At 44.1% G+C, this 20545-nt stretch overlaps 1 protein-coding gene across 3 annotated transcripts in view; it reads left to right on the top strand.

Moving 5' to 3' along the window:
- Positions 1 to 20545, top strand: part of Ccdc91 (coiled-coil domain containing 91) — a 165199-nt gene that overhangs the window by 71771 nt on the left and 72883 nt on the right. The gene's annotated exons all lie outside the window — the stretch shown is intronic.

The following is a 20545-nucleotide window of genomic DNA, read 5'->3' on the forward strand; positions in this document are numbered from 1 at the left end:
ATGAAGACGAGGAGTTTAGAGTTTACCCAGCTGGTTCCTGTCTTGCTTTGGGGATTACAGTTAAGGGATTGGATGGACCTCAGGTGGAGCTTTGAACTTTGAGACTATGGGGACTTTGGAAGTTGAACTAAATGCATTTTGCATTATGCTATGTTTAGGTATGGCTAGCATAGAACAAGTCTGTGGGGGCCAGGGAGTGGAATGTGATGGTTTGCATATGCTTGGCCCAACGGATGGCACTATTTGAAGGTGTACCCTTATTGTAGCTGTGACTTTGTTGGAGCAGGTGTGTCAGTGTGAGGATAAGCTTTGAGACCCTCATTCTAGCTGTCTGAAAGCCAGTCTTTTAGCTGCCTTCAGAACAAGAGGTGGAACTCTCAGTGTCCCCAGCCCCATGTCTGCCTGGATGCTACTGTGTTCCTTCCTCAATGCTATTGGACCGAACCTCTTAACCCTTAAGCCGGCCCCAATTAAACATTATCCTTTATAAGAGTTGCTGTGGTCATGAAGTCTGTTCACAACAGTAAAACTCAAACTAAAATGGATATTATTTATGTCGGGATCCTGTTTCATTTTTCATGTGTGTGCTGCCAACCCACTCTCCATGTATGTGGGCTTCTGGAGATCTGAATGTGATCCTCACACATGTGGTCCAGACGCTGAACCTACTGAGCTGTCTCACAGGCCCTCACTGGCATTTTGATGAGAGTTGTGGATCAGGCTCTGCTAGGATAGATCCTGTCTCTACTCTGAACTCTCCAGCTGGGTGCTGCTGATTTCTAGAGTTTGCTACTTAGAGTTCTGACACTTTTGTCAACTTGTTCCCACACATTCTAAAGACAGTTTCCTTCACTTCCAGTAATGGTCAGCCCACTTAGATCGTAGATTTCCTGTTATCTTCCTGAAAGGCTAAAATTCTGCCAGCACCTAAGGTTGCTGTGGATTTTGTGCTAAAACTTGGTAACAGACTAGGATTCCTATATCTTCTCTTAGGCAATGGCAACAGTTGCATGTAAGGCTGTGAATGCATAAGCTCATGTGCATGGGAGGTTGCCATGAGGTCTGTGAAGGTGGCTGAGAGTAGCTCCCAGCTGTGGAGAAGCCTAGGTCTGGGAAGGTATCTGAGAGTAGCTCCCAGCTGGGGAGAAGCCTAGGTCTGGGAAGGTATCTGAGAGTAGCTCCCAGCTGGGGAGAAGCCTAGGTCTGGGAAGGTATCTGAGAGTAGCTCCCAGGTGCGGAGAAGCCTCAGCAGCAGAGCTACTGGACCTGAGCCAAATGAAGTCTATTGTAGAGGTCATGAACAGCAGCCAGAGTTACACCATCCTATGTTCTGATTGAAAAGTATAGGTGAGTGTGAGGGTGTTTTGGTATTTCCATATGGGATCTGGTAGGGGTGGGAACCACTTAGGGGGTCAGATCAGAAGTTGTTAGAGCCTGCCAAAGATGTATTCCTCTTATTTTTTAAAAAGACATTTGTTTGGATGGTTTTGAGGGGATTCAACAGTCAGGGGAACAGGATGTCACCAGTGGTGATGTAAAGAATGGAAAGCAGGTCTTGATAATGGTGAGATGACAGTGTTTAGGCAGAAAGTGAGTCCCGTCACTTTCAGGAAGGATAGAAAGACCCAGAGTGGCTTTGCCTTCTGATGTATGGTATTTCCCAGACCTTGTTTCCTGTTAATCATTTCTACTGAATGTACACTTCATAATAATAATGGTTGGTTTCTATTGCCATATAGTATATTAACATTGAAATTGGAGGTGTGGAGGGCAGTCAGATAGCAAATTCACTGGAATCCCAGGCTCTCCTTCTGAAGAAGCTATTCTGGTGGGTGACAGACACTCTGGGCACACCTCTCTCGGGGCCCAGGCTGAAGGCAGTGTGGTTCTCTCTCTGATCATTTCTTCTCTGATTTGAAACTCTTCACTAGTACTGTTATTCTCAGCATGCCTTCTGTCTCTCTGTTCATGTTTTGGAGTAGTAAGAGTCAGCATCTCTGCTTCCCTGACAGCTCCTGTGATGACATCAGCTCACAGTCTGATGGCTTTAAAACAGGGCCGACTTTCAAGACCTTACAGTCTCCTTCCTGTTACTCTTGTTACTTTTTAAGAATCCAACTTCCCTTCTAAACTGTAAGAACACTCAGATTTGAAATGGTGGATGCGTTTTGGTTTTATATTCTCAGAACTTAGCATAGGGAATAATAATATGAAGTACTCATATGTTTTCATCTCTGATTGAAATGAATATCATCTGGGAATATTAAGGAAACTTTTGGAAACTGAAGCAGAGGCTGGATCATACAGGAATACACACACATGCACACTCATGCACACCTGCGCACATGCATACACATACATACATTAAGAGTCATGCATTGCTAGGCAGTGGGTCATCTGCAGATTGTGCCTCTGCTGTGGAGCCACTGAAATATTTCCTGTTGTTTAAAGGAAAGTGTCTAATGAGTGGAACAGAAGCAGTTGATGAGCAGAGCACCTTAGAAACTCTGGGCTGTTTTCAGTGCTTGCCCTGGAAGCACGGGGCTTTGAATCTGCTTTCAAGTGAGCTCCCCTTCCTCCTCCACAGGTGTGAGGTCAGAAGTTCAACCCAGAAGCAGTTTTTGAGCAAATTAGAATTGTGCGAGTATTTGGAAAATTTCTATCTTTATAGCATTATATAGATTAAATATTTAATATGTGTGTTCCTAAATATACAAATAAAAGCTGTTCAGTCTGTGCAGTGTTATTGGTATGTATGCTTTTCAGCTTGATCACTTGGAGTTGGATAACCAGTTGGTGTGCCTTTCCCAGGGAAGACTATTTTGCTGTCCTTCAGCATTCCTTAGTTGCCTGTAGTTGTTCATGGAGGGCTGAGCAGCTTTTCCCCCATCCACCTTAGCGTGATATTGGTGTTGTCCTTGTTCAGCTCTTGCTTAGTCATGTTGGTGAGACTTTATGGGTGTAGCTTAAGACATGAGATGAAGATCATCATAGGATACCACAAGAATCAAACTGCCGAGTTTTAGCCCAGTCCCAGTTGATATATCTGTAGCATAACTCCTACATTGAATGCTCAGGGAACACTGCAGAAGAGCAGGCTGGGAAGACTGTGAGACCCAGAGCATCAAGGAGTTTGCTGTGAGGAATCACTGTATATTTTGTAGAGGTGTTAAGAGATGAAATCAACAGATTAAAAACACTTTTTTTTTTTTTTTTACAAACTAAGAATAAATGCCTTTTTAGCTTTCATTTCTAAATTGCTCAGTAGTAGACTGTTTGAGTGAAAATAGATGTTTAAAATAAAAATGCCTTATGTAGTTGGAGCTTTTGAAATAGAGGTCGCTGAGATTTCTCTCAGATTGTAATGATGAGCGGAATTACTTGCTACTATCCCTGATGCCACACTGCAGGAGCTACCATAGGAATCAGTGCCTGTGCTGTAAAGGATGCTTGAGCTGTGTGGGGCTTCCAGGACCAAGAAAGCTTTATGGAATCATTACTATAGGGCGGTGTTTGGATTGGACTTTGCAGCCTTTGTCCCTTAGTTGGCTTTTCATTTTAGCGTGCTAGTTTATCGTACTGTGGAGTGAACTTCATTACCACTAAATTCTCACTTTCTATCACTGGCAGATATGTGGACAATTGGCCTAAGGCTGTAGATGCTCTCTGTAGCAAGGCTGCTCTCCATGGGGCAGAGCCCTCATACACTGATCCTGCAGGTAGACGCCATGGCTATACTGCTCTCTGTAGGCAAAAGCTTTGTCTGCAGACTTCAGTGCATTGTGCTTATTTATTTTACTTATTTTTTCCTTTTTGAGACAGTGTGCCTGGCTGACCTGAAATTCATAGAGATTCACTGTCTCTGCCTCCCAAGTGCTGAGAGTAAAGGTGTGCATTACCATGCCAGGCTGCCGTGTGTTTTATTTTGTGTCCTTGCTCCCATATATCCTTGGCATGCCTTGAATTTATATAGGAGGGGACTTATATTAGTGGTGATCGGACAGTCAGACCTAGTGTGTGTGGACAGTATGAGTTTGTAGATAGGACTGCAGGGAAGGGAACAGCCGCAGGGCTAGACAACACTCACTGGCTGTTGCTCTCCTGGGACTCACTTCTTTCCAGTGGGAGATGGGTGCCCGGATCTCCAGGGAGAGGAACGCTCATAGCTGGTTTTCAACCTTTACAAAAAGAAAAACGAACTGAAACTGGTTGTTGTGGGAGGGCAACTTCTGAGAAGGTGATCTTGCTTTCTTGAGTAAGCAAAACACCAAGTGAGCCTGTTCTTTTGGATTCCTCTCAAATACAGTTTTGGATCAGAAATTGTTTTCAATTACATGTTGAGTTAAATGCATCTTTCAAGATAGTAATCTAGGTTCTTCTACGTTTGTTGAAATGATCAGGAAATAATTCTGAGACAGACAGTTAAATATGGATTTTTTTCCTTAAATTTATTTTATTTCCACCATGTAAAAAGTGATGAGCTACAGGCCAAACTACATCCTGACCCCAAAGACAGTGTTGTCTTCACTCCAGGCCTGTGGTTTCTGAGCTGCCCGTGGTCTCAGGATGAATACCCAGGACCGCGTTTCTGTAGCCAGCACAGCTGTCCTGACAGGTTCATGCAAGGAGAAGAGTCAGGCTGGGCTAACGTGTCTGGAGGCGGGAGAAGCTGGAGTGCTGAGCTCTCTGGAAGTGATGATACTGCTGTAGCTCTTACCATGAATCTTTTAAACAGTGTGGAATAGCCAGACCTCTTGAAATATGAACCCTCTTCCCTCTCTTCTAAAGCCTGGGACATTATGGCTGATGATAGTCACAACAAGTTAGTCTATTTTTGGAAAGATTACTCTGTACAGAACTAGGAGACAGGTCATGGTTTGTCTGTAGTCGAGTGAGCCCTTTGATCAGGAGGATTCATGGTGACTAGGCATGCATAGTAGGAAATGACAATACACAGTAAATGGCTAAACTGTGGGTACTGTCAGCACACTGACAGAAGTATAGGTAAACCGTATGTGGAGCTTCATGCTTCGGTAATGACTCCTGAAATCAATAGAAACCAGCATAACAGGATAGCATGTTAGCTTGTGAAGACAGACACAGTCAGCTTTTTGGGCAATGGGAGGGCTGCTTTCATGATTACTTCAATAAGCTCACGGTTTAGGAATATACTGAAAACCATGCAGAGTCTTGTGATGTGAGCTGCCAAGATGATCCAGGGAAGGCGTGGCTTAGAAGGCAAGCAAACTCAATCATCGATTTTTTTATTAGATGTTTTCTTTATTTACATTTCAAATGTTATCCCCATTCCTAGTTTCCCCTCTGAAAATCCCCTATCCTTTTTCCCCTCCTCCTGCTCCTCAACCCACCCACTCCGGCTTCCTGGCCCAGGCATTCCCCTATACTGGGGCATAGAATCTTCACAGGACCAAGGGCCTCTCCTCCCATTGATGACTGACTAGGCCATCCTCTGCTACATATGCAGCTAGAGCCATGGGTCTCTTTGTGTGTTTTCTTTGATTGGTGATTTAGTCCTAGGGAGCTCTGGGGTTACTAGTTAGTTCATATTGCTGTTCCTCCTAGGGGGCTGCAAACCCCTTCACCTCCTTGGGTACTTTCTCTAGCTCCTCCATTGGGGACACTGTGCTTCGTCCAATGGATGGCTGTGAGCATTCAATTCTGTATTTGTCAGGCACTGGCAGAGCCTCTCAGGAGACAGCTATATCAGTCTCCTGTCAGCAAGCTCTTGTTGGCATCTGCCATAGTGTCTGGGTTTGGTGGTTGTTTATGGGATAGATCCCCAGGTGGGGCAGTCTCTGGATGGTCATGCCTTCAGTCTCTGCTCCGAACTTTGTCTCTGTAGTTCCTTCCATGGGTATTTTGTTCCCCCTTCTAAGAAGGATTGAAGTGTCCACACTTTGGTCTTCCTTCTTCTTGAGTTTCATGTGTTTTGCAAATTTTATATTGGGTATTCTGAGCTGCTAGGCTAATATCCACTTATTAGTGAGTGCATATCATGTGTATTCTTTTGTGATTGGGTTACCTCACTTAGGATGATGTCCTCCAGGTCCATCCATTTGTCTAAGAATTTCATGAATTCATTGTTTTTAATAGCTGAGTAGTACTCCATTGTGTAAATGTACCACATTTTCTGTATCCATTCCTCTGTTGAGGGACTTCTGGGTTCTTTCCAGCTTCTNGCTATTATAAATAAGGATGATATGAACATAGTGCAGCATGTGTCCTTATTACAATACCGAATAGCTGAGAAGCACCTAAAAAATGTTCAACATCCATCAGGGAACTACAAATCAAAACAACCCTGAGATTCTACCTCACACCAGTCATAGTGGCTAAGATCCAAAAGTCAGGTGACAGCAGATGCTGGCGAGGATGTGGAGAAAGAGGAACACTCCTCCATTGCTGGTGGAATTGCAAGCTGGTACAACCACTCTGGAAATCAGTTTGGCAGTTCCTCAGAAAATTGGACATAGTTCTACCGAAAGATCCAGCAATACCACTCCTGAGCATATACCCAGAAGATGCTCCAATTGGTAATAAGGACACATGCTCCACTCTATTCAGTCATCAACTCAAAGTATTTGTAAAAATGAGGACTGAAATTCCTTTTCTACTTTTATATTATCTTTTCTTAGAAATAGAAAGTGAGAAGAAGCCCCTGTCCAGAGAAAGCCTGGGAATGTCAATGGCTGGTTATTACCAGAGGCGCCCTGGAGCTCCAAGGCGACCATTTAGCTCAATGCCTGCTGAAGGAGCATTGGGGACCTGAGTCGAGATGCCCAGAAACTCCATTAAAAACCTGGGTGTGGGAACATGCACCTGTAACCTCAGTCCTGGGAAGGCAGAGATGGGAGGACTCTGCCTACCAGTTAAGCTGAATCAGTGAGCTCAGAGTTCAGTGAGAAACTCAGGAAGCAAGGTGAAGGGAGACCAGGAAGGACACTTGTCATCACCCTCTGGCCTCTGCATAAGTGTAGATCCTATAATCATTTTCCTCAGTTAACTGGTGCAGCCTATTCAAGTCATCTTTTATGGTGTACTATTGACTAACAACACTGGCTCTTCTGGCAGCACTGTCAGCCACGTCTGAACAAACCTGGTTTGAGTATTTTGTAATGTAAACTGCTGGCACTTCCAAACAGAAGGGAGTCCCAAAGCACAGTGCACAGGAATCTTAAGGGCCACCATAAAGAGTCACAACATCAATAATACAAAATACAAAATTGTCCTCTCTGAGGCTTATTGCCTTCACTGTTATCCTATGCCTAATTGGCTTCTAGCCTCCATACAATCTTATCTAGGCCTAGAATGTTTTTGCCTCTGAGACTTACTGCTAAGTAAGCTCACTTTTTCTAGCTCTTTCTGAACTCTGGCTGGCTGGTTCAACTCAGCTGCTATGGCTCAAAACTCTCCAAGCTGACCAATTCAGTCTGGCTTCTTTCAGCTTCTGACTGAATTGCTTTGCTTTGGCAATCTGTTCTAATCTTCTGGCTCCTTCTCCTTCTCTGGCTCCTTCTGTCTTCACCTGTGTCCAGCTTGTTCTCTCTCTGCAACCTGTCCTCTGTAAAACTCTCCTGGCAAAACTGCCTCCTCTCTCTCTGCATTTCTCTCTCAAGTAACTTCCCTTTCCTCCCTCTTCTCATGAGAGTTGGGAAGAGCCTATTCTATTAAATCTTTCTCCAACTCATCACTTTGCCACTGAATCAGACCTCACTTCCCAACATGGGAGCTTCCTTCTACAAACTAATTTTACCTTCATTTGGGATTGAAGCTGTGAGCTAAGGGTATGTCTATATTCCAGCCTGAGGGCTTAAAGGGGTGTGCTAAGGGCATGCCTATATTCCAGCCAGAGTAGCCATGTTGCTGGATTAAAATCCCGATAAAGACAGTTGTTCATAGTGCTACGACATAAACAAGAGTGCCACTTTGTCCTAAATGGAGAATGTACATATTAGGCCACATTTATTATTTAGAGATGGGCTTTTAAAAAATGTGTGTTTTCTCTGTGTGGGTTTGTGCACATGTGCCCACAGAGGATAGAAGGGGATGCCATCCCGTGGACCGGGAGTTATAGGAGGCTGTGAGCCACCTGGTGTGGGTCTAACTTGGGTCTTCCGTGATGGTAGTAAATGCTGTTAACTGCTGAGCCATCTCTCCAGCCCTCCCTTAGGTTTTCATCAATTTGTTTGTGTGGCTATGTGATTACAGAGCTTCTGGGGTGTTGACTTGCAATTGCAAATTAATTTCCTGAGCAGGTGGTCACCTCAGTACTCTGGTGGTCTGGGAGGACCTAGGGACCTGAGGGTACTTTGCCCCTCACTGGTACCACTCCCTGTAAGTGGGAGTTCTCTCCCAGGGCCTTGTGCTCTGCTTCCTTCTCTCATTTCTTACACTTTACAATCTGCTCTACAGTGTGGCTTTAATGCCTGAGTCAGGAGAATGATTTTGAGTACCCCTCGCTTACCTCAGTTTATGCAGTCATTGTCTGGTTTCATCAAGTTCTGGTCAGAAGACCTATTGCAGATTGATCAGACTATTTTTGTGTGCTATAGATACTTTACCAGGTGGCCTTTTCTATACTCAACCAGTCCTTAATATTTACATCTCCTTCTTTCTTTTTGTTAATTATTATCATTTTTAAATCATATTGAAGGCCTGGGGAGAAGTAGCCCAGTAGTAGATCATTTACCTAACACATGAACATTCAGCCCCTGAGTTTGATTTCCAACTTTGCTAAGACTAGCAATGAGGCATAGACCCAATCGTTTACTATGGTTTGTTTCCACTTTTGTATGTAATCTCTACTTTTGAGACCTGATTTCATTTTGTAGTTTGAACTGGCCTGGTACCACATGACCTTGAACTTGTTGTACCCTCTCCCCACCACCATATGACCAGGTGTGTTTTCTAAAGACCTCAGTGCTTCTGGGGTGCTGGGAGGGGCAGGGTTGTTTTAACATCTTAAGTAGGGGTGGAGCTTGAGAACATTTGCCAAGGTCTCTGTGGTGCTCTTGATGGTAGGTAAGTCTTGCACTTGGATGGCTGCTTTTCTGCATTTGGAGTCTGATGTATTTTTCTTATCTAGCTTGATGGCCTTGCAGTTTGAAGGAATGGTTTTAAAGGGGAAAATAGGTTTATTCAATGACAGCCGTGAGTTTCTCAGAATTACAGATAGAGAGTTCACTTGCCTAAAGAGTCAGGCTTTGCTTATAGAAGAGGGAGAGGCTCTGGGAGGGAGGACTGGGAGGCAGGGGACCGCTTTTGGGATATGAATGAGTGAATGAATGAATGAGTCAGGCTTTATTCCTTTCCCTCCCCCCTTTCCCCGGCACTTGGGCTCTGTGTAAGCCATGCAGTCCCCTGTGCTAGAGCAGTCTGAAAGAGCTGTCTGCATGCATTCTTTCTGCACACACATTCTAGAGAACCCTGTTCTGTGTCTTTGTTTGGTTTGGACACTTGTATTTGGTCCTTAGGATGCTTTTTTCTTAACCTAATGTATTTGGGAGGCGTGGTTTCAGGTCTTTGCATTTGCCTAATGGTGTAAGGAATTTAATCTAGTACAGTCCAGTAGCACCTTGTAGATAACTCCCAGGGCTGTAGATTGATGGACAGAAAGAGGAAACAAGTTGGGCTTCCCTGTAACCAGTTGCCACTCTTGACTAGCAGGAGCTGCAGGCATGCCTGTGCCCCTTGCAGAACATCTGTACTGCAGAGCTTACTGTGGCAGCTGTTAATGTGGGCTTCACTCCCATCACCTGGGCAGACAGACCAAGTGCCACATCACCACCTTTTTGCTTAGTTCTTAATTGACAGGCCATTTTGTATTTGATTTACATTCCTTAGTTTGGAGGTGGATACACCACCATTGCCTGTGTTAGGAGCTGCAGCTCTGTGTGCACCTGCTCTCGCCTCCCCACCACGGAGGGAGTGAGTGCTTCCTGCAAGGGAGCCAGAGGATGAAACCCAGTGTGTGTGTGTCTGTGTGCTGCACAGATGTCTGTAGGATAGCTTTGCTTTCTTATTAAGGATTACTGGCTTTTTGTTAGAAAATAAATGTGTTACTCTGAGGGGTAGATTACAAGAACAAAAATAGTATCTCTTCTTGTGCTCTTCTCTCCCCTTAGAGTGACTGGTGATTGGCAGGTGGAGCTCGGATCCTCGGCTCCACAAGATGCCTTTGTAGACAGTTGTCCTTCCGTTCTTTTGGAATAAACATAATTTCCATGGTGTGTTATTAGACATGTTGGGGATTTTAGCAATGGTTACAAACATGGAGACTTCTATAATTGTGGTTCTGTTATCTCTAAAGAAGACTTAGAAAGGTTTAACAATTCACCCCGAGCATTTTGATTGATATCAGCATTTGTCAGGGTGGCTCAGGTTGACATTTTCTAAAGCTTGAAACGTTTTTGTCCAGCTGCTTTAAGTTGGTGCTTCTGATGTACACAGCAGTTCATTCCTGAAGGCAGGGGAGTTTTGGGAGACTAATCAGATATGTGGAAGTAAAAAAGGAAAGCTGCTGGCCTTGATCTGGGGGGCCTTGTTGGCAGACCTCCTGCTAACTGCATCAGTCTCCCAGCTCCCATGGGTTACAAAGGAAGATGAGTTAGCCTTATCATAGTGCATTGTGGGAAAATCCCCCTCCCTTAAACTACAACCTGTGACTTCTTGTGTGCACATGGCGTTTCAGTCTGGTTTCTGCTTACTGAAGGTGTTTCCTACTTGTTAGTCTACTTACAACTGTCTCCTTTTCTGTAAGCAAGGTCAGGTTTTGGTGGTGGTACCCTTAATCCACATGCTATATGACATAGTTTCCCAGCTCACTGTTGAAGCTGTTCCAGGCCAGCTGTTCTCAGTGTGCACTGGTGACTCGTGCTATTGCTTCAGCTTATGGCATGATTCCGGTAAAAATCGTTGGCCCTCAGAGGTTTGTCATTAATGCCAAGAGTCAGCTGGTGTCTCTCCCCACACACCAGCTCTGCACTTGGCCTACTGTCCTTACAGTTGTTTTGACTGTGGTCTATCTACTCCATGCCTTTCTATCTATTGTTCATCCATCCCAACAAGCATTCCTTGTTTTCCTGTGATGCAAATATCACTTCACACTGTTCTCTCATGGGAATGAACCCAGTTGATTTCTGTATGCTTGCACATCTGCATTGTTTTTGTTTTCTCTTTTAAATTCATGTCCCTGTATTTCTGGATTCTTTTGTACATCCGGGAGGGTGTCAAAACCAGGGCTTCTCATGCACACCATGCAGGTGCTGTGCTACTGAACTACACCCCAAGCCTGTCTGCATTTGTTTATGCAGAAAGGCACAGTTTGGACCCTGGAAAGATGGCCTAGTTGTTTAGAGCATCTCTTCTTACAGAGGACTTAGATTTAGTACCCAGCACCCACATGGTGGTTCACAAACAGTCATAACTCTAGATGCACAGGAATCTGAGGCCCTCATCTGACCTTTAGGGTTTAGGGGCACCTATCACATACATGGTACATGTACATATATGTAGGAAAAATGTACATACAAACCTAAAAGCTTTTGTAAATCCACATTTTATTTATGGTAGTCTAGTGTAAATTACTAGAGGAATTATTGCTAGGTCAGTGGCTGGAAGTATAGACATTAGGATTAAATAGGTTTCCTGAAAGGCTGGGCCAGATGCCTGTCCCTGCTTCCTCCTCTCACCATGAGCTCACTGAAAGTGCACTTTAAAGCCTTGTCTGGAACTTACAGTATCATTAGCTGTGAATTATTTTGAGTGTGTGTGTGTGTGTGTGTGTGTGTGCATACCTGCATGTGTGTATGTACCTATGTGTATGCGTTCGTGCATATGTGTGTACATACCTGCATATGTGTGTTTCTTTCTGTGTGGGTGCATGGATGTATCTAGGACAGACATTAATAGCAGATATTCTGTCACCCTCTACTTTACTTTCTATGGCAAGGTCCCTGTCTGGATCCACCTGCCTCCACCTCTCAGCACTGATGTACAAGGCACACTGCCATGCCATGCCCAGTATATATGTGAGTGCTGGGACTCCACACTCAAGTCCTTATGTGTGTATGGCAGGTGTTTTACAGATTTTTCTGTCTTCAGACTCTGAATTGGAGGACAGTTTTGTTTTTGAGGCCAGCTCTCACTGGGCGGCTCCAACTGACCTGGAACTCACTTTGTAGACCAGTCTTGGCCTGAAATCCACAGAGGCAGGTGGATTTCTCCATACTCCCATCACATTTTAGTTGATAATCATTATATATTGGACTTGCATTGAGCTCTTTAGGAATTAAATATTCATCAATTTTATGTTATGGATATTAATTTGAAGACATTGTTTTATTATAAACTTCTTGGATATTCACAAGGCTTTGCCCGAGCCCTACCTAAGCCAGTAGACCTACTTGGAATTACACATTCACATTTGTAGTTTTTCAGCTGCTAATAGTGCAGTGAAGAAAACTAAGGGCAAATAGGACCTTGTAATTGCTAGGCTGTAGGTGGTAATGGAGAGCTCTGAGCACAGAGCTTGGGAAGGGAAGGCTTGAATCTGACGGATGCCAGTTTTGTGTGGGGCAAGGTGGCGAGAGGAGACTGCCTATGAAGGACCTGAGGAAACACAGTGTTTTCAGAAAGCACAAGGACATGTCACTAGCATTGATAGTCACAGCAGCCTGCGAGCACAGCTAGGTCTACATGTCACTGTTCTCATGAACCACACTGTGGTGATATCACCTGACCCAGGATTTCTGGAAAATTACACAGCATCCGTGAGCAGCCAGGACAATACCATCTCACTGGGTATTTGGATATTGCCCTGAGTTTAGAAACCCACAAAAGGATCCCAGGGACCCTATGTGGTATGCTTCTCTTGCTGAAACAGCCCACCACTGACAGTCTGGAGGAGACTGAGGGAGCAGGCTGCACAGGAGGGCGCCAAGCCAAACACATTAACTGTCCTAACTACCAACGATCCCACAAGCCATCTTCCTCTGTAGGGAGGGCAGGGAGAGAAAATGTGGACTTGGACAAAAACCTAACACATTCCTTTTCTTTTACCTGTAGGTTTATTTTTTTATAAAATACACAGGGGAAAGGATTTGATGTTCTTATCTTCATGGTCTTCCTGGTTCCGTAGCTGAATGTGGGAATCAGCCTCTAGTTTGTCGCAGATTCACAAGCAGTACAGTGCTTAGAGTCAGTGTAGTGTCCTATAAACCGCTCCACCTCCACTCCATTCTCAACAGAATCATCACTCACCTGACCTTTGTGATGCATCGGGAACTTTCAGTCCTGTAGACTCCCTCTGCTTTTGTGCAATACTTCCTGTGTTTCTCTACTGTTATCTCGAGAAAAATTGACATGAGTTTTCTAAGAGCTGATGCTTATGTTAGAAGTTTGCCCTTGCGAGATATTAGGATGTATATTTTATACTACAAATAGTTTCTTCTGGTATCCTAATCTTATATCTAAAGTAGTTATTTTATTTGGAATTGATAGATATATCCCTAAAAAGAAAAAACGTAAAATTTGAAAATTTAATGTAATGTAGTGAAACTTTTGCTACACTAAAAAGATATTTGTATAAAAATTAAGAAGTTATGAATATTACACAAAAATAGGTAGTTTGGAATTCAAAAGCCATTTTATTAACTGTTTCTTGATTATTTAAAATAGGATTTGTGTGTGTGTGTGTGTGTGTGACAGCAGATACACTTAACACTCTTATCTCCTTGGATCATGATTGGACTCCAGTAAGTACTTCTTTGTAGGAGTATCCTTTCTGGCCACCGATAGAGAAGACAATATTTCCTTGGTTATACAGACTCTCTCCCCATTTTGATGGATGTTTTCTTCCCTGTTTTTTTTTTTGGGGGGGGGGGAGATTCGAGACAGGGTTTCTCTGTGTATTCCTGGCTGTCCTGGAACTCACTCTGTAGACCAGGCTGGCCTTGAACTCAGAAATCTGCCTGCCTCTGCCTCCCAAGTGCTGGGATTAAAGGTGTGGCCCACCACTGCCTGGCTTCTTCCCTCTTTTGAAAACATAAATTATTTTCATATGTAATATGCTTACTGATATTCATGTCAAACTCTATTAGAATTTGTGATCTTTGCTCTGTGACAGCTTTGATTTTTGAGTTTCCATTTCTCATCAAAAGCAAAGGGAAAATGATCAGGAAAACTAGAGTAGCTTGTCTGGTAGCCTCGCACAGCCGTGTGGTGTCTGCGCATGCCACCTTCACGGCAGTGCCCTCGTAGGTGTGTACTTAAGCTCTTCCTTCTGCCCATGGGCTTCTCACTCTTCTTCTCCTTAGTTAATACTCCACTCTTGCTCGTTTTTGTCCTTTCCTTCATGCCAGGCAGGGGCCAGCATGGATCCAGGGAGGCTGGGACTGCTGCTTCCCCCTCAAGCTGTCTTCTCTTTCTTTATCCTCAGTCTTGGGGCCAGAATCTTATCATTAGAAAGTGTGGTTTCTGATATAGTCCTCAGCCTTTGCAGTGAAACCAGACTCGAGCAGTTCAGAGTTCAAATGGCTCTGCACCATGGAGTCGCCTTCCCATGGTCTCAGCTGTGTGCCCTCTTCCTAGTGCTCTGCCTGTGAGAACTGCTTCTTCAGATCCTCCCATAATCTTTAGTTATATAGAAGTACACTGTGTATTTATAAGTATGTGTACATACACATTCAGTGTTCTTCCTTTCTCCTAAGTACATGTGCCCCCGGGTGCCCATCCCTAATGTGTCCTGCAGCGGGAAGAACATCTTACCCTTCATGTGAGAGGGAGTCACATGCACCTTGCCCTGGATCTGTGTGTACTAGATGTTGTTACTGAACCAGAACCTCTGCTCTGATGATTTAGTGATTCAGTTCTACCTTTAAGATCTAAACAAGGTGATTACCAAACTACAGTCACAGTGTAATGAAAACAGCATCGGCAGATTCTTTCTTCACTTTTCTTTTTTGGTAGGTCAATTGATTGATTGCTTTTAGTGCTGGGGATTAAACCCAGAGTCTTTGGCTGTACCCAGGCTGGCTTTGAACTTCTGTTTCTCCTCCTTGACTCTTGGTTCTCCTTGCTCCTTGTACTCAGAAGCACTCTGCACAATGGCATGCTTAGTAGGCTGCTTTTGTGCTGGAAGCCATGTGAGCTTGCAGGGTGCTGAAGGCACTCCCCTTGCGCCTGTTGTTGCCCCTACAGATGCCCCTACAGATCTCTTCCTTGTTTTGTGTATAGTGATTTGCCGTATCATTTCTCTCTTTCCTCTTGAATTTTACTAAAAACAGCAAGGAGAAAACAGACTGCTAACAAGCATTTGCTCAGACATAGCTTCATAAATATGCACATATGTATTATATATATAGTATATATACACANACATATACACATATATAATGTATACAATGTATATATGTAGTGTGTGTATGCATATGTATATATATGGAAACACAATCACTTGTAAGTTCTGACTTCTGCTTAGTAGTAGATGATATAATGCCTATCACTCTGTGCCAGAAGTCACCTTTAACTCATTTCTCTCTGTGCCTTCCCAGCACCATTGTTGGCATTCACATGTGCACCAGTATTTTGTTTGTTAAGCATTTTTACCTTCTTTTTAGTTTTTTTTTTTTTTAAATTAACTTATTCTCTCGTATATTACATCCTGATCACAGTTTCTCCTCCTTCTTCCCCTCCCTCTTTTCCTCCCCCTCCACTCCTCTATTCCCTTCAGAAAAGGGTAGCCCAGCAAAACATGGCATATCAAGTTGCAATAAGGCCTCTCTTCATATTAAGCCTAGATGAGGCAACCCAGCAGAAGAAAAGGTTCCCAAAAGCAGGCAAGAGTCAGAAACCACACACACCCCTAACCCCCACGTGCTCCCTCTGTTAGGAGTCTCTCAAAAACATCAAGCCACACGGCTATAACATATATTCCCGAGAGCCTAGGCTAGACCCATGCAGGCTCACTGATTGTCAGTTCTGTCCCAGTGAGCCCCTGTGAGCCCAGGTTAGTTGATTTTGTGGGTTTTCTTCTTGGTGTCCTTGACCCTGTCAATCCACAGACCCAGAGAGGGTAAGTAGTAACAAGAAATGCTTAACTGGGGGTGGGGGTGGTTCATGAATCTCCCTAGGGGGAGGAAATAGAATAGATATTGTCAGTGGTCTGGGGATGGGCTTAGGACCAAAACAGGGAGTAATCAAGTATGGGAGGGTAAGAGGGAGAGAGTAGTGGGCAAGACAACTAGAATCAGGAGGTCAGTTCAGGGCCAAGCGAGAAACGTTGTGCAATGGAAGCTCCCAGGAATCTATTAGGGTGACCCTGCTGAAACTCCTAGCAATGGGGATACTGAGCCTGAACTGGCCATCTCCTGTAATCAGTCAAGACTTCCAGAGGAGGGATTGGGACACCAACTCAGCCAGAAAACCTTCAGCATGCAATTTGTCCTCCCAGCCAGATGTGCAGGGGTAAAGGTGGTACAGAAATTGTGGGAGTAGCCAACCAATGACTGGTCTAGCTTGGGATCCGTGTCATGAGAGGGAGCCCACTCCTGATACTGCCTAGTGGACCAGAAACCAGAGGCCAGATGGCTCAGAGACCTAGGCTAGAGCCAAACATGCCTGGCAAAACAAACAAAGGTAACTTAAGTGACACTCTGCTCTACTTACAGACAGGAGCTTGGCATAATCACTCTCAGAGAGGCTCCATCCAGAGACACACAGCCAAACTTCAGGTGGAACCCAGTGAATCCTGCAGAAGGAGAGGAGGGATTGAAGGAGGCCTTTTAAAATGAGGCTTTTCCCATCGTGGTTTTTGCCCCTGCAAATCTCTTATTGTTGCTTTATGGAAATATCTATATTCCAGCATAGCTCTTGAGAGAGTCACTGGATTCTTTCTCTTGTACCTCACAGTTCTCCTAGCCCCAGCCCATGCTGTCATTCTGAAGTCTCTGTACATTCAGGTCTTGCTGATGGCTCCTCGTGAGAGTGGTGCTGTGTTGATTGGTTAACTGCAGTGTGACTGCGCTCCACTTTGTCTTTACTTCTTTTGAGTCTGGTGTTGCTGCCTTATGCCCCTCCCCTTTCCCTAGCAAGGATTCCAGCAGTTGGATTTGGAGTCCATACTCAAGATGGTCACCTCTTACCATTATCCAGGTGCAGTTACAATGGAACATACAAGAATAGGAGTGATGACTTGAACCATCAAGGTGTGGTCACATAACTCCCTATGGACGCCAGTGATGGGATTTCAGAATACTGAAATCCATGAAGCCAGGTGATAACACTGTGGGCAGAAAACAAGGCATTAAGTAATGTTTCTTGCTCAGCTCCTATAGTGAACAGAGTGTTAACTATTTGGAGAAACTGTCATGAGGTGCTCCTGTCACTGGGATTAAACCACAGTAGGCTTTCCAAGTGTCCTCACCCTGGAGAAGACATGTACATTATAGCATTTAGAGAAAAGTTTATATCCATGATGATTAGAATGGTATTTTAGTTATATGATGTGCAGATGTGGTTTTTTTGCATATTTGTACAAGTTATATATGTTCATATATATGTATATGTGTGAACATATGTGTATATATATGTACACAGGTATGTATATGCATGTACAGGGCAGAGCTTGATGATTGATGTCTTCCTAAATCATTTTGATTTTTGAGACTGATTGTCCAGCAAGCCCCAGCTGTGGGTCTGTAGGGACACTCCAGTACAACCAGTTTGTAGTGGGCAATGGGACTTGAACTCAGTTCTCAAGCTTCTACAACACGTTACCGTTGAGCCACCCCTAACTTCCTGGGAGTTGTTGCTACGCTATTGCTGTTAGTCGGCTAAACACTACACTCTGATGCCTGGTAGGAAGGACTGGAGGTCAGTGTCTAGCACAGGTGCAGCTTTCCCTGAATGGTGGTGTCTGTTCAACTCCTTCCCCTTGGTCACTTCCTCTTCTCCTTCCCTCCATTCCCTCCCTTTCCCCTTCATTTCCTCCCTTATTTTCCTACTATATTTCCAATTTTTTCTTGTTTCCATTTCCATTTCCCCCATTGTTTGGCTTAAATTAGCTCTAAGCATGTTTTTCCAAGGATCTGCCTTTTATGAAATTAGCACCAGAAATGGAGGCCTGGTTCCTCATGGGTGGAGCTGTTCACACCTCAGAGCCTGCAGGTGAGCAGAGGAGCCTCCAAGCTTCAGGAAGGAGACAGAGGCATCATTCAACTGTCTCATGGAGTTGCATCCCTCGTTTGTAAAGTACTAATTCCTTTTAGTTTTGGTTTAGGCATAGATATGAGGTTGTCATTTCTAAGCCAAAGTGAAAACCTTTGTAAACTAGCAAGTAGAAAATGAGCCACTATGTGCTGCTGTCAACTGTACAACCCTATCTTTTATTTGTTAGGAAGAGTTTTGGAGGAATTTGTTTTATTCTCTTCCTTTTGGTTGGCAGGACGGACTCAGCAAGACCCCTCTAGGCCTCTGAGCTTGCTGATGAAATATGTGTAGTTTGCAGAGGCAGCCGATAGTAGTCAAGGCCTTTTGGTCAGATGACTCCTGAGAGATGTTTGTTACCGTGACAGTCGCACTGAGGTCACACACTCCGTGCTCCGACAGCTTTGCTGAAGATGCTTTAGCCTGTTTCTTATATCTGTTTCTTATATCTGTTATTTCTCTCCATTTAGTATTTGTCTGCAAATGATGAGATTTTTGAGACACATGGAATGATTCTCAGGTGTTCTGTCACATGTTTAACTTGACACCAAGTGTATAAAGAAACAGAAGTGCCAGATGCCTTACATCCTTTGCCTACATTCTCTTCAAGGACTATGGAGCCATTCGGGCTTAGCCAGGCTTGACATAGTTATCAGAAGTAAGCTGGGAGCCCAGCGTGGTGGCGCAAGCATTTAGTCCCAGCACTTGGGAGGCAGAGGCAGGTGGATTTCTGAGTTTGAGGCCAGCCTGATCTACAAAGTGAGTTCCAGGACAGCCAGGGCTTCATAGAGAAACCCTGTCTTGAAAAAAACAAAAAACAACAAACAAACAAAAAGAAGTAAGTAAGTAAGCTGGGTATGGTGGCTCAAATCTGAATCCCAGGAATTGCCAGGCAGAGGTAGGATTGCTATGAGCTTGGAACCAGCCTAGTAGACTACATAGTGAGTTCTAGCTCAACCTAGACTGTAGAGGGAGACCCTGTATGAAGAACAAAGTCCCTGAATGAGCTGTCTTGTGTCATAGTGAATAAGAAGCATGTAGATAGTGTGGCACCATATCTCTTTGCTTGAATAGGTGGCATGTGTGTGATAGCATGGGTGTCCCATGCTCTGGTTTACAGTAGGCCACCTGGGTGGTCCCACAGAGATAGTAGGCCAGCCTGGGTCATTCTACAGACCATGTAGGCCTGTCTGGGTAGTCCCACAGACCATAGTAAGCCAGCCTGGGTCATTCTACAGACCATATAGGCCTGCCTCCTCAGAGCCCTGGGCTGTCTTGGTTTTGAACTCCTTTCCTTTTGGGTTGTCTGAAGCTGCAAGTGCTGCCTTCTCCAGTGGGGTTGATTAGTTGTTGCATCCTTTGGCTTCAGAGATAGTACGGGTAAAGCCTGCACTTGGGAAACTTCAATCGATGACATCGGTAACATCGGTTCCAGTGGGCTATTTCTACATTGTCTTGGAAAAGAGGGCATGATCATATCTTAAGTAGAATGTCATGTGCGATTGGACCACATAGTTTCTTTGTTTTCTTATTCCTTACCAACCTGTCAATCAAAGGATGGCTCTGCACCATCTGTGTCGCTAAGGGTGCCCTTGCTCTCCGTGGATTAATTTATTAGAAGGGACTCATGAGTTTTAGTAGGCCTGGCAGTGGCAAAGTATAAAAGAGTGTGTACTAAAATCTAGTTTATAGCATGGGTATTGAAGAGTGAACCATAGCTGAACCCCCCCCCCCAATAGTTATATAAAAGTTGCTGCTGATTGTACAGCTCCTCGTTTACATAGGTATTCATTCAGTAGCTATTTCCTCTGAGAGACAGGATGGCTAACTGACTGACTGGGGATTCGGGCTGAAGGGCTGACTGCAAAGGAGTGCTTACATTGTGGTTCTGATGCCAACCAGATGCCCAGCACTGGTATTGGGGTATTTCTTAAATGAACTAAAAAAAGATGGGTATTTAAGGGTTGCTAAGCGTGATCACCATGTCTTATTCTCTTTAGAAGGAATGATGGAAGACATACCATGTATTACTGAATTTTATACAGAAAAACAAACCTGTTTATTGAGGAATAACACTCAAATACGTCCATTTAATTTTTATTTTTGACACAGAGAAAGTCTCAGTATTCAGTCCTGACTTGTGTGCCATTCACTGTGTAGACCTGACTGGCTTCAAATTCTCAGAGATCTGCCTCACAAATGCCTCCTTGCCTTTGTGCTTGACCATGCTTTAGATGGACTCTTTTATAAAAACAAGCCAAAAAAAAAAAAAAAAAAAAAAAAGAACAAACCCATTTCTTCTTGATGTCACCTATAGACC

The sequence above is a fragment of the Mus pahari genome, chromosome 2 (assembly GCF_900095145.1).
Source record: "Mus pahari chromosome 2, PAHARI_EIJ_v1.1, whole genome shotgun sequence".
In the NCBI taxonomy this organism is placed as follows: domain Eukaryota; kingdom Metazoa; phylum Chordata; class Mammalia; order Rodentia; family Muridae; genus Mus; species Mus pahari.